The 12,295-nt window shown below is 39.3% G+C and overlaps 1 long non-coding RNA gene and 1 pseudogene across 2 annotated transcripts in view; one reads left to right on the top strand and one right to left on the bottom strand.

Moving 5' to 3' along the window:
• Window positions 1-12,295, bottom strand: part of LOC139041415 (uncharacterized) — a 43,000-nt gene that overhangs the window by 14,615 nt on the left and 16,090 nt on the right. The window lies entirely within an intron of this gene.
• Window positions 6,988-9,866, top strand: LOC139041370 (small ribosomal subunit protein eS1-like; annotated as a pseudogene).

Here is a 12,295-nt window from a genome sequence, read left to right on the forward strand (position 1 = left end):
TCAAATTGTTACCCACTGCTTACTAGCTCCATCACCTTGGGTAAATGTCATCATCTCTTTGAGTCTCAGCAACTACTCTCCTCTTGTTTTGTTTGCTTCCTTTTATCCCCCTTCCACTACAGTCCCCCCTCCCAGGCAACAATTCCAATGTGTTTGCTGTGCATGTATTCTTGCACAATGTACATTGTTGTTTTTGTGAGCATGTATTTTTAATTTACATGAATAATATTTTGATATATATGACTTAAAGACCCAATCATGTTGCAATATGTCAATTGCTACTAAACTTTGGCATCTTGAAAAGGATTCCAAGGACAGTGTGAGTTTGGTAACTTAATCTGATTTTCATTTAATTCTTGACAATTTGCCAACAAGAGCTGAGTTGTCCACATTCCATGCTGCTCCCTTGGAGGGGGAAAAACATCTGTCTCTAAGACAGCATGAGAGCCAACTGGAACCCACGAGGTTTATGAACAAGACAGATAACAATAGAAAAAGAAAGTCCAGGCTGGCCAACTAGCATAGCTAATCTTGGACACCTCCACAAATCTATCTTAATTTTGCTCTACTTAGCCAGAATTGCATCAAACTACACAGGATATGAGATGAAACCATGTTCGTGGTTCACTTGTAATCAGAATGCTGGAAGGGACTGCAGAAATCTTAAGATAAACACCCCACACACATACACACCTCTTTACACTGGGAGAAACTGAGCACCTACAAATGAACGTAACCACCAATGTCACACAGCCAGTGTGGTGGCAGACCTAGGTCCCCACCTCCTCAATATTTCACCAAGCTCCCTCTCAGTAGTGTTGCACAAAACATCCAAAGTAATGTTCTCCACAGCATGCTTCACCTCCCAAATATCTTGTAAATATTATCCAAGAATGATGCATTAAGAGTAAGAATAGTTTCCATCGTTGTTAGCTGCCATAAGCCCCTACATCCAGTTCATGTTGCTGGCACCTGCCTTTGACACTGTATCCATAGCAATGCACAAATATTGTAAACACTCTGCAGACTAGGGGTTTTTTTGCCAGGGTTAATCGTGAAGCAATAATACGTTGCACATGTACACAGAATTGGGGTATTTACAGCATTTATGAAGCTTTAACATCTGCACAGCCAGTTTGCCAGGCTTATGTTGTGGGTATTACAAAGTATTTCCTAGGAAACTGAAAATAAATATATTATGAAATTTCAATTTTCAACATGTCAGTAGTGTTGTACTGGCATCCTGTCACACCTGTTGCAAAACACACTGTTGGCCAGAGGCAGGAACTCCTTATGAAATCCCATTACATCCTCTGAATCTGCAGGAATCCCACAGAATGACTTCTATGTTAATGAAAAGAACAAACCTTAACTGAATACTCACTGTGTGCCAGGCATTATGATTAGAGCCTTGCTTGCATCTTTTCATTTAATCCTCACCTTAACCCCTAGGAGGTGGGCACTGCCATTCTATTTTCCCAATTTAAAAATTGAGGCCTAATGAAATTAAGTAGCTTGTTAACAATCAGAGCTAGTGAGTGGTAGAACCAGGAATCAAACCTGTATCCCTGTGACTCTAAAGCCTGTGTTTGTAACGTGTATTCATGGCCTATTGGTTGTAAATTACAGATGTGACCATAGTATAAAATCATTCCCTGGATTCAATATATTCACAGTGAAATACATTGCTCTGTGAAATAGGTATTTAAAACAGACTCCACCATCTAATTCCCTTTATAGAAATTATTCCATTTCTACTTCAAGCAAGGGATTCATTTGAAATGCCTCTTTGAAATGGCATCTATTAAGAAAAGACATTTCCATTTGAACACGAGTCTGAGCAAGGACTGTCCAGAGCAGCCCCCTCTGAAGCCACTGAGGAACTGTGCAGCAGAGACTCAGGCCAGGAAAAGATCCCAGTGATGCCTTCTGATTTCTCACCACAACTAGTTAATTCAAGAGCCATTTGCAACAATATGGATGGACCTTGAGGGTATTATGTTAAGCAAAATAAGCCAGACAGAGAAAGACGAATACTGCATGAATTCACTCACATGTGGAAGATAAACACACACACGGACAAGGAGAACAGATTAGTGGTTACCAGACAGGAAGGGAGTGGGTGGAGGGTGAAGGGGTACGGGGGCTCATATGTATGGTGATGGATAAAACCCAGACTATCCGTGGTAAACACAGTGCAATCTATACAGAAACTGACATACAATAATGTATACCTGAAATTTGCATAATGTTATAAGCCAATATGACCTCAATAAAATAACTTTTTTCAAAAAAGGAGGAGGGGCCAGCTCAGGAACACAGAGCTGGCCATGCTGCCCTCTCTGTGAGGCATCATCCAAGGTCGTGTCAGCAGCACAGAGGGCTTCTGGGGGTGGGCAGGGCCAGGCCCCTCTCCTGAGCATGTACATATGCCATTCTTCCATAGTCACTGTGGGGAAGAGAGTTCCAAGCAATTCAGCTGTAACTCTTTCTCCAGACTAGGTGGAGCGGGTTAGTAAACGGATATCAGCCTTCAGGGGGCCTGTGAGCCTGAGACCAGGCATCTTCAAGCGGGGTCAAGGTGGAGGTTAAGGGGCCACTGGGATTAGAGAAGGCTGGGCTGAGCCCAGGAGCAGAGTAGAGTTGAATCAGCCCTGTGACTGTGGGGTGGAGGAGGAGGATTGTCTTACAGAATGTAGCAAGGAGAATTTGGCCTTCATCACTTAGAAGTTCTAAAATGGAGGTTCTCATCATGGGTTCCACGGATGGGTCAGTGAACCTTCAATATTGTCTGGGATTAGGACTGGCCAGGTGGCATAGTGGTTAAGTTTGGCACTCCACTTTGGTAGCCCGTGGTTCGCAGGTTTGGATCCTGGGTGTGGACCTACACACCACTCATCAAACCATGCTGTGGCCATGTCCCACATACAAAATAGAGGAAGATGGACGCAGATGTTAGCTCAGGGACCATCTTCCTCACCAAAAAAAAAAAAAAGTGTGTGTGTGTGTGTGTGTGTATATATATATATATATATTTTTATATATATATATATATTTTTATATATATATAATCTGTGATCCAAAGAGGCCCCGCAAACAGACAGCCTGGGGCCTCCAGGAACTGTTCTTTGGGGAGTGTGGGGGGCGTTGGTGGATGCAGTACCAAGGCTCTCAGATGCATTAAGGAAAATGGACTTAGTGAGCAAGAGCAGAAGGCAAAAGAGGGTAGCAGCTGCCACTTAACTAGCCATGCAATCTTGAGCAAATCATTCCACCTCTTGAACTTGGGTTTCCTCATGAGGCAGTTACACTTGATGATTTATAAGTTTCCAGCTTTAAAATTCCAAAAAATTCCAGAAGCACTATCTACTAGTGATAGACAATTTACTGGGAGAAGTAGTGAGTTCCCTGTCACTGGAAGTGGGACGCCTGCCACAGCATGGCTTGCCAAGTGGTGCCATATCTGCACCCGGGATCCGAACTGGTGAACCCCGGGCCACTGAGAAGCGGAACGTACGCACTTCACCGCTGTGCCACCGGGCCAGCCCCTACAAACTACATTTATACCTGTGTCAGAAACACGCAAACCCACTCCCCCATTTAAGCTTTACAACATACAAATTTCTCAATATATTTTAAGTTTTTAAGAAATAAAATCTGCAGACTGGTAGGAACACTTTAGAATTCTCCATTCATCTACCCTGTAGTCCTAGGGAATTAAGTTAAAAGCAAAATTGTTCCAGGGCAAAGATACTTGCATAGGCCTTTTTTTTCTTTGTTTCTTTGTTCCTTCTTAGTCAAGTTCAGTGGTTTTCAAATTTGTGCTGCAACATGCTCAATTTAATTGTGATTTGAACGGTGTCCAAGGACTATGTAACTTTAGGCCATACTCAGGGCTCAAGGCACAGTCTGGAGCATGTTCACACTTAAGAGCAAGCTTTGGAGTCCAGGGTGACCTCGGGCAGGTTTCTTATCCATTCTCAAACCCTTTTCTAAAATGGAAGTGATGACAGGGGCTCCTTCACAGAAAACGTTTGAAAGGGGAATTCGTGACCCCTGGGCCTCTCCACCCTGCTCTCTGGCACCCACTACACTTCTCACTTCACCCTCAGCTGTAGTTAGAACTAGTCATCAGCATCATCTCCCATTGGCATCGTGGTCACCTTCACATTCAGGGACTGTGCCTTGTGCTGCAAAGCTGAGTCCCAAAGCCCTGTTCACTTTCTCACTGGACCAGGGACACTCAGAGTTTAGGAGGCAGTGCCAAGCCCCTCCTGCTCCTTATGATCAGTACATTTTCTATGCGTCTCCCCAGCTGGGCCTCCTCTGCTCACCTATTCTCCCTCTAAGTCCTGCTTCCTCATCGGCTCCCCTCTCCACTTCATTGCTGCTAACCTACTGCCTAAACCTGGGCAAGGCCCTTTCTGTGGGCCTCAATTTCCTTTTCTGGACAAAGATGAGCTTGGCTGCAACAAGAATTACTGTTACTGCTATCACAAATGTATCCTGTGCTTGCTGTGAAACACCAAATAGTTCAACAATGAGAAATGTCTAACATGAAGTTCCCCATTATCCCAGTACCCTCACTCTCAACCTAACCCTTGTGTAGAAAAGCAATTACACTTTAGCAGTTGAATGTGCACTTTTCTAGATATCGGCTATATATATAAAAATAGGTATGAATGAAAGAGTGTATAATATACATGCATACATACTCATAGACATACTTTTGTTTATGAATGGGATTGTATTACACTCTTCTGCAACTTGCTTCCTTTATTCAATGATAAGTCTAGCAAGTAATTTCCTGCTGGTATACATAGATATAGTTCATTCATTTTAACATCTGCTTAGTATACCACATACCATTTTTATACACTTGTTTCATTATGTATGGAGTAGATTCTTGGAAGGGAAATTGCAAAGTCAAAGGGCATCACATTGAAAATTATTGTAGACATTGGCAAATGGCCCTCCACAAAGGCTGTACAAACTTACATTCCTACCAACAGTATATGAGACTTAGATCATGGAAAGGTGGAGCAGTCAGGAGAACCAAATTTGAGGTGATAGGTCAGTAGTAGAGCCTGAAAGGAGGAACCTCAGCCCAGAGGACTGGGAGAAAGTCTACTTCTGCAGGCTGAGGATGGGCAGAATAGAGAGCACCCCAGGGTCGCTCACAGTGACATAGTATTGGTTACTTAAGAACCCAAGGTGGGAGGACGCTTCATGCTATTGGGAAGAGAGAACCAGGACCTTTACCTCAATTCTATCACAGGAGGATCACAGCCCTTTGGTTCTTAATCTCTTTGGGATTATGGACCTCTTTTAGGATTTGATAATCCTAAATCCCTGAGTGTGCACACATACTCACACAAATGCACCTGCAATTTTGCGTATAATTTTGAAGAGCTAACTGAAAATCTCAGAGTATTAGACATCATGTACAAAGCCTGGACTAGCCTTCTGAAGGATGAGATACCATGTAGTCATTCTATTCCTCCCAAACAAGGCCATCAAAAGGCTACTAGTCCTAGCTATCCCATCAGCCGATCAGGTTCATAAGTGAGTCCACCTGAGATCAGAGGAGACCAACAGAAAAACCACCCAGCTGAGCCCAGCACAAACTGATAACTTGCAGAATCATGCACTAAATAATAGCTTGTGGTTTAAAACCTTTAGGGGCAGGGCCGGCCAGAGGAGGCAAGCTGTCCCAGGCCACAGTCACCCGCCCCTCTGCTCGCTGCAGCCCTGCGCTCCCACCATGCCCTCCTGGTGCTGCAAGGCGCTGATGGGGAGTCATCTCCATCTGCTCAGGGGGCTGGTTTGGCAGGCAGTGGGCACTGCGGCATCAGGGATGGAGAACGGCACATCACCATCTTTGGGGAAGTCAGCAATTGCTCCTGTGAATCGGATCCAAGTAACGACTTCTGATAATTGTGTGGTAATTTTCTCAAAAATATCTCATTCTTACTGTACAATGGCAAAAAAACTTTTCCATTACACAAATGTTAATTATAAAGTGGTAGAATTGGACATACTTGAATATGGAAGCCAGTTTCAAGATGTTCTTTACAAAATGACTGGTGAAAGAACTGTGCCAAGAATATTTGTCAATGTAACTTTTATTGGAGTTGCAACTGACACTGATAAGCTCCGCAAAGAAGGGAAATTGTGTCCACTAGTTCATCAGTGTTCTTTCTTTTAAAAAAGTAAGAAGAATTTTAGTGTTGTAGATTCTCATAACTTTGCTAGTAAAATGTCAGTTATTTAAAGTGATAATGTCTTTTAAATGTTTGAGGATGTTTTCAATATGTGAATTATCTTCATGAAAAAGTTGTAGAAATAATGAACAATAAATCACTGTAGAAACCTCAAAAAAAAAAAAGCATTAAGTTTGGGGACGGTTTATTATACAGGAAAAGCTAACTGATACAATCTCCATGAAGAAAACTTGGAAATGCTATTGGGGGACACCAAAGAAGACTTGAACAAGTGGAAAGACATACCATGCTCTTGGACAAGAAGAATCAAGATCATGGAGATAGCAATTTTCTCTAAGTTATTTTATAAATTAAATAAGCTACAAATGAAATACTTTTATAATCAAATGAGCTGATTCTAAAGTTCATATAGATAAATAAAGTCAAGAAGAACCAGGAAAAAAATCAAAAACAGAAGAAGAGGAACTATACCAATCAGATATTACAGCATATTATAAAGCTTCAGTAATGAAAAGAGGATAGAACTGGTCATGAATAACCAACATAACAAATAAACAGAATAGATAGTCCAGAAAAAGACCTAAATATATGGAGGAATTTTGTATGGTTCCTAAGCAAATTTTAAAATCAGTATAGGAAAAAAAAGTTGTGTAATTAATGTTTCTGGGGAAACTAGATAGTCATCTGGAAAAATATAGAATTGGTATGAGTCACATTTACCTCAAGATTCAAATGTAGCCCTTTAGGCTCTCTGAGTAGCACCATGGCAATCAGCAAGAACAAGCACTTTAAGAAAGGTACCAAAAAGGGAGCCAAGAAGAAAGTGGTTGATCCAATTTTTAAGAAAGATTTGTATGATGTGAAAGCACCAGCTATGTTCATATGAGAAATAGTGGGGGCCCAGCCTGAGGGTGCAACCATTCACATGTGCCACTTCAGTGGCCCAGGGTTTGCCAGTTTGGATCCCAGGTGCACACCTAGCACTGCTTGGCAAGCCATGCTGTGGCAGGCGGCCCACATATAAAGTAGAGGAAGATGGCCACAGATGTTAGCTCAGGGCCAGTCTTCCTCAGCAAAAAGAGGAGGATTGGTGGCAGATGTTAGCTCAGGGCTAATAGTCCTTTAAAAATATACATAAAATATATATATATAAAATAAAATATATATAAATAAATAATAAACAAATATAAAAATATATTTTAAAATATATATATAAGAAATATTAGGAAAACTAGTCATGAGAACTCAAGGGACCAAAATCACACCTGACGGCCTCAAGGGTTGTGTGTTTGAAGTGAGCCCTGTTGATCTGCAGAATGATCAAGTTGCACTTAGAAAATTCAAGCTAATAACTGAGGATGTTCAGGGCAAAAACTGTCTATCTAATTTCCATGGTGTGGATCTTACTTATGACAGAATGTGCTCTATGGTCAAAAAACGGCAGACCATGATTGAAGCTCTCTTGTTGATATCAAGACTACCAATGGTTATTTGCCTCGTCTTCTCTGTGTTGGTTTTACTAAAAAACACAACAATCAGATTCAGTAGACCTCTTATGCTCAGCACCAACAGGCGTGCCAAATCTGGAAGAAGATGATGGAAGTCATGACCCAAGAGGTACAGACAGATGACTTGAAAGAAGTAGTCAGTAAACTGATTCCAGACAGCATTGGAAAGACACAGAAAAGGCTTGCCAATCTATTTATCCACTCCATGATGTCTTAGTTGGAAAAGTAAAAATGCTGAAGAAGCCCAAGTTTGAACTGGGAAAAGTCATGGAGTTTCATGGAGAAGGTTGTGGAAAAGCTAGTGGGGATGAGACAGGTGCTAAAGATGAATGCAAGCCACCAGCCCAAGAATCTGTTTAAAATTCAGACTTTTAATGGTGATAAATAAAAAATCCTATTTGTGGAGAAAAAAAGATTCAAATGTTAAAAACCCTGAAAACATGAAGTATTAGAAAAAAATGGGTATATATACTTTTAAACCTTGTAGTAGGAAAGGTTTGTCTACAACATAAAACACAAATGTCATTAAAAAAGTATTAACAGAAATGCTGGTAAATTTTACTACAAAAAATTTAAAATTTATGTTAATAAAAAAATTTATGTTAAAACAATTGTAAGAAGACTGAAAAGACAATCATGAAACTGGAATAAATATATGCAACTCATATCGCAGACAAAAGTGAAGTTCTCTAATATATAAAGAACTTCCACAATTCAATAAGAAAAAGCCTAATAACACAATAGAAAAAAGAGTAAATGATATGAACATCTAGGTCGCAGAAAAGGAAATATAAATAGTTTTTGATATTTTAAAAGATATTAAACCTCACTCATATTAAAAGAAATGCAAATTAAAACAGTACTCAGAGAACAATTTTCCACCTATCATGTTGAGAAAAATATTCAACTTTTCTAACACACTTGGAGCTTGTGTGAGGAAAAAGGCATTTTTATACACTGCTGATGAGTGTATATTAAACCACCTCTATAAGGCAACTTGTCATTATCAATCAAAATGTAAATGCACATAACCTTTGACCTAGGAATAAAGATATATTCTGATGCATGGAAGTAATGTATGGACAAGATTTTTCATTGCAGCATTATTTGCCATAGCATATAATAAAATTTTATGCAGCTTTAAAAGAAACTGCATGAGGAAGTTCTTTTATGTACTGATATGGAAAGATCTCTAAAATACAAGTAGAAACAAATGAGGAGTACAAATGCTAATATTTGTGATAGAACAGGAGGTGTATGTGTGTGTATATATATCCACATTTATTTGCTTATATGTGAATAAAATAACTCTTGAAACTTGCACATTAATTATTTGTATGATAGGAGTATACATTTTAATTCTACTTTGGTATGCTTTTTCCTAAACTTATGCATGTTTACTGATCAAATAGGCTAGCAGTACTTTTACATATTGTTTAAATTTATAAATGCAAATTTGTTTTAACAAAGTTGAACTGTTATGCTGATGAATTTTATTTCAAAAGTTAATACATTTTGTCGTTTATCAGCTTGAAGATATTTTCCAGGATCTTTAAGTAACTTAAGAGCTTGGACTGATTAATTTAATTGATGGATATTCACTGGGTACTTAATTTTTTTTTTTTGAGATTAGCACCTGAGCTAACAACTGTTGCCAGTCTTCTGGGGTTTTTCTTCTTCTTCTTCTTCTTCTCCCCAAAGCCCCCCAGTACATAGTTGTTATTCTAGTGGTAGGTCCTTGTGGTTGTATTATGTGGGACGCCACCTCAGCATGGCCTGTTGAGCTATGCCATGTCTGCACCTAGGATCTGACTGGCAAAACCCTGGGCTGCCAAAGTGGACCGTGCAAACTTAAACACTCAGCCACAGCACCAGCCCCTGGATAATTTCTAAGCAAAGTGGAATACTGAAACATGCATACCGAGCATAATTTAACTTTATATACTTTTGCTCCTTTTTTTACGTCTACAGAGAGCCTATATCTCTGGGTCTGTTAATGAACATGTTCATTTTTGTCAAAGAAGTTTTACTATACAGGACACATATAGCTGCAGAAATTTGTGAACTCTGCTAGTCTGCTAAAATGCTAATGGGTGGACAGTTCACAGTCACAAGCATCCATCCTCTGGTTTCTCTGTGAAATAGAGAATTAAATCATGTTTATTTTATAATCACTATTTATAAATCACTTAACACATGTTTATTTTATATCTGTTTGACAGTCATGATTTTATCTTTTTTTTAATGTACCTTTTAATAGCACACAGGACAGAAGCCCTATTCATTATAATTCTTCACAAAAATGGAAGCCTTAGAGTTAATTCTTGCCCTTAATCTTAGATGAGAAAACCTGGAAGGCAGTAACTGGAAGATCAGAGATGGTGTTAACCTTCAACAACCCTAATCTTATCCCTCCTACTCACCCTTCTAGTCGAGTGGGCCTAAATAATCTTTTCCCACCCTACACCACCAGGTGGGGCTGGATCAAGGGTCCTAGCCCTGGAAGGCTAATACCAAACACGCATAGTCTGGAAGGAACCAGGAGGGTGAGGGGGCCAGATTAGATTATTGAAGGTTAATACCAGTTTACATGATCTTTCAATTAGGATTAAGGGAAAGAATTAAATTCTAATGCCTAAGGTTTAGTGGTGGGTCCTGTTGTATTCAGTTAATGGGTTGCTGCAGCCGCTGAGGGGAAATGAAGATAACATGAAGTTTAGAGCTAGGAGATAGAGATTTTTTTTAAACTTTTTATTGAAGTATAACATGTATACATCTTAAGAATTGAGCACACCTGTGTAACCAGCGCCCAGATCAAATTGCAGAACATTACCAGCATCTGAGAAGCCCCCTCATTTTTCTCAGTCACCACCCACCCGCAGCACACACAAAAGTCACTCAATACTGAGTTCTCACAACATGGATTAATTTTGCCTGTGTTTGTACTTCATATAAATTGAATCACACAGATTTTTTTTGCGAAAATTTCTTTCATTAATTGTATTTTTCCAAGATTCATCCATATTGTTGCATCTAGTGGTAGATCCATTCATTATCTAGTCTGCTGTCAATACGAATTTGGGTAGTTTCCATTTTAGGACTATTATGATAGTACAGCTGTGAACATTCCTGTCCATATCTTCTTATGCCATGCATTTCTCTTAAGTATATACCTGGGAGTGGAATTGCTAGGTCATATTTATTTCTATATCTATCAGTTTGTATATATATATAAAAAACGATGAATTCATGCTGATACCGCTGATTCCAATCTAAGACAACAGGGCTCATTTTACCCTCTCCCCTTTCCTCATTTGCAATTCCTTTCTTCAACAGTGAGAAATGTAGCTCCCATTAAATATAATATATTTTCTTATTTGCACAATCCTAGAATGCCCATAAAAAGAACTGCTAACCCATATTCCCCAGCTCTGTCTGCTGACAGGGCTTAGAAGCAATGACGCCTCAGTGCAATGAACACACTCAGCACCCAGATCTTCATTTCTAGATGTCATTCTCCAAGAAAAGGAACCAGGGTTCCTTGGAGAAATGACTGAGTCTAGGGAGGGGGCAATGAAAATACAAGATGAGCCTGAAACATCTTGTGGTGTCAGAAAGTAAGGAAGTGCTCAAAATAGAATGGGAGTATTTCAAAAGGACGCAGGAGCCAACTTGAAGATGCTCCTAATGACTATATGTGGGACAATTTGAGCAACAAAACAAAAAATGTTAGTAATGGATTATAATCTGTAGAATAAAATAAATATCAATGAGTTAATACTGGAATAAATAACTGAATAAATAAATAGGGAAGGTACAGCTCATCCTTACAACTGAATTTCAATTAATAAATGGAGAAGGAATTATGCAAATAGAAATCACCTTTGGAAAATCAAAGGTAATACATATTGCAGACAAGAATCATCAGTGAATGCTAGAATTAGGTAGTTGAAAGTAATGATAAAAAGATTTGTATAGTCTCAAAGTATCTCCCCAAACAATACTTATTAATTACAAAAAGGAAAGCAGTAATTTTATAGCGGAGAACCCTAGCAGACATCATCTTTACCACATCATCTTTCAAAGTGAACATCACCAGTAATGAGACACAGCAATATCACATGTGCCTTCTGATATGATGCACTGGGAACGACACAACATCACTTTTGTGGGATGCTCACCAAAAATGGATAACTTCAACCTCATCATGAGAAAACATCAGACAAATACAAGTTGAGGGACACTCTACAAAAATAATTGGCCAGTACTCTTCAAAACTGTCAAGGTCACGAAAGACAAAAATAATTGGCCTGGACTCTTAAAAACTGTCAAAGTTATGAGAGAAAAAAAAAAGACTGAGGAGTTGTTCTACATTAAAGAGTCCTTAAAGAGACATGACAATTGAACGCAGTGTGGGATCCTGGATTACATCCTGGACCAGAAAAAGAACATTAGTGGGAGAACTGGCCATATCTGAATAAAGTCTGTAGATTCTTTAACAGTAGTATATTAATGCTAATTTCCTGACTTCGATAATTCTCCTGTAGTTATGTAAGATGTTAT

This window comes from Equus asinus, chromosome 21, assembly GCF_041296235.1.
Source record: "Equus asinus isolate D_3611 breed Donkey chromosome 21, EquAss-T2T_v2, whole genome shotgun sequence".
Lineage (NCBI taxonomy): Eukaryota > Metazoa > Chordata > Mammalia > Perissodactyla > Equidae > Equus > Equus asinus.